Here is a 2924-nt window from a genome sequence, read left to right on the forward strand (position 1 = left end):
ATTTATTTGATAGTTTTAATTAATTATTAATTTACATATGAATAGAGCTGCAAGTATCCATCCTATAAAAAAAAGATTTTATATAAAAAGTATAAGCGACAAGATGGTGACTTCTTTCGAAATAACGCAATGGGGATACAACGGCGAACCAGAGGATAGAGCAGTGGACGAGGTGAAAAATGCGACAACAGAGAGGAGAATAGACATAACGGCAGAATTACGAAAAGAAACGCTGCAAATAAAGAGCACGACGCGGTAAAAGTGATGGCATAGACAACGTTAAGGATCTTTGAATTGAAGAAAAGTTATATAATGTATGTGTGTGAAATGACTAAAAAACAAATATAAAAAATAAATTATTAAAGACAATTTAATAAATTTATGAATTTCAAAAATTAGCAGAAACAGAAAGGAGATCTCCACTCGAATCCTCACTCCTATCTTAAAATTTTTTTATCTCCCATCCTTATCTCCACCCAAAAAAAAAATTTTTTCACAGTCAAATTTCCATTCGAATCGGTCCCCAAAAAAATCTCCGCGTCTTTTGCCATCCTAATAGTCATATATGAAAGGACCAAGCTAAGCAAAATCAATTTGGAAGATTTTTCAATTGTTACAAACGGTCAAATGAATGAATGATTATGTTTTTGAAGGAATAAACTTGAGTTCACGTTGTTTTTTTTAAGCTGGATTAATATTTAGATTCTAAACTTTGTTTAAATTTAGTGATGATTCTAAGATATAAATTTATGTATAGTTTATGCAATTTCTCTTTCCTAAATTAAATAAATAATTAGAAGTTTATTAAGTTTAGTTAGGTAGGAAGTAGTGCAGATTCTAAAAAATTAGGTGGTTTAAGAGTGAAAAATATGATAATTCATAACACAATATTTTTGTTTAAGTGGTGGTAAAATTTTTTAAAGGAAGAGTATTTGCTATGAATAAAAATTATTTGTTTTTGTAACAATTTAAAATTCAATGAGATATTATCAGACAATTCATATTAGAAAGAGATTTATAAAAAAATATCTATCAATTATAGATTAAGAAGCAATATGTGAAAAACAAAATGATTATTTAGTTGTCTATAAAGATAGGTGATAGAAGAATAACTTATTTTTGGAAGGATGTGTGGCTATAAAATGGTTCTTTTAAAAATCGGTTTTTGATATTCTTTTCAGTTTCGAGCCAAAGAAACTCTATCATAAGAAATTGTAGGTTTTGGGATAGGTTAGAGTGATTTGAAATTTCCAATCAATGGATGCGAGAGTTATACCAATAGGAGTTGAAACTAGTGAATTAGTTGCATAATACGTTAAAGCCAATTAAACTCGCATATGACAAAGAAGATACAGTCCGGTAAAAGTTTGATAGAAAATGTGTATTTTTTCTAATTCATTTGTGCAGGTATTGCAAGCGAAAATACTTTTCAAAGACGTTACAATTTACAGTTTTACTAAAACTATTTGGAGAATTTAGTTCCACCAATAATATATGGAATTGTTTGTTTAGTTTATTGTATTGATAGGTAGAATGAATATAAAAGAAAAACGGAATAGAATATAGAAATTATAAATTAGGAAAATCTACGTATTATGTAAGAAGGATTGAATATATTCACCATTTATTTTTTAGTTGCGATTTTATTTGACAGGTGTGATATGTATAGTTATCTGATTTTGGTAGGTTATAGTCCGTTTCAGACACGTTAAAAGAATACTTTGAGAGTTAGATAAGAGTTCATAATAATAAGAAGGAAGAGTATAAGAAATAGTTGATGTGTTTTTTTGTGATTATTTATCGTATTTGGATAAAAAAAAATAGAAGAATATTTCAAAACAAAAAAATATGTTTGGAGGTGATAATCTGCAAATTCTTTTTTTTTTTATACAAAAAATAGAAGACTCGAACCGGCAACCTCTTAATTGAGTATGGGGAGACTATGCCATTTGAGCTATTACTCATTGGCCTGCAAATTCTTTCTTAACTACAAGGAATAAAGTCATGTGAATCTTTTTAATTATTGATGGCAATATTAAAAATAATTTATGATAAATTTTATTTAGTTTCTATTACTTCACTTTATTATATTGAAATCTCTTGTTAAAAAAAAATATTGAACTTAATTTGAGCTTTTGAGTTCTATATGAATTAGAATTTAATTCTTAGAATTGATAACTATTATTAATTCAGTTATAGTAAAAATTTTACTATAGATTACGATGAAGACCGAAAATAAACCTCATGATATATGATTATGTGAATTCTCTTCTCTCTCTTATGACAAAAAGAAAAAATCTTTGCATAAATCACTTTCATTGCACTTCCATAAAAAAAAAGTAAAAATCTAAAACAATCATAATTCAAAAAACCTAAATTAATATTATAAGATTATAAACTAGATAAATAAATAAATATATAAATAAATTAATAAAAAAAATAAATAAAATATTCTTAAAATTAATCAAATTCAATTTAAGTATTAACAAAAGTCACAAAAGTATGACATTTTCGTTGGACAAATTATGCTATTTCATTATCAAGTATTTATTTTTCCTCTATTTCATTTGAAAATCTACTCTCCGAAAATATATGAAACCACTCTCGAACTCGACCGACGGTGTTTACTTATCAACGGCCACAAAAGTCAATATTTTCTTTCATTTGTTTATCAGAATGGAATAGACCGCAGCGAGTCAGCGACGATGTTCTAATTGATGAGCATAACTATGAAGACAAATGTATAACTCATTTGATAAAAAATTTGGATTCTCTAAATGTTAGATTTTTATTTGAAAAAATAAAGTATAATCTTTTATTTTTAAATATTTTGTTTTTTATAAATTTTTTTTATTTTATCTATAAAATAAATAGTAAAAGATTATACTTTAAAAATTAAAACAAAATTTAAAATTTTAAAAATT

Source organism: Arachis ipaensis, chromosome B05 (genome assembly GCF_000816755.2).
Source record: "Arachis ipaensis cultivar K30076 chromosome B05, Araip1.1, whole genome shotgun sequence".
Classification (NCBI taxonomy): Eukaryota; Viridiplantae; Streptophyta; class Magnoliopsida; order Fabales; family Fabaceae; genus Arachis; species Arachis ipaensis.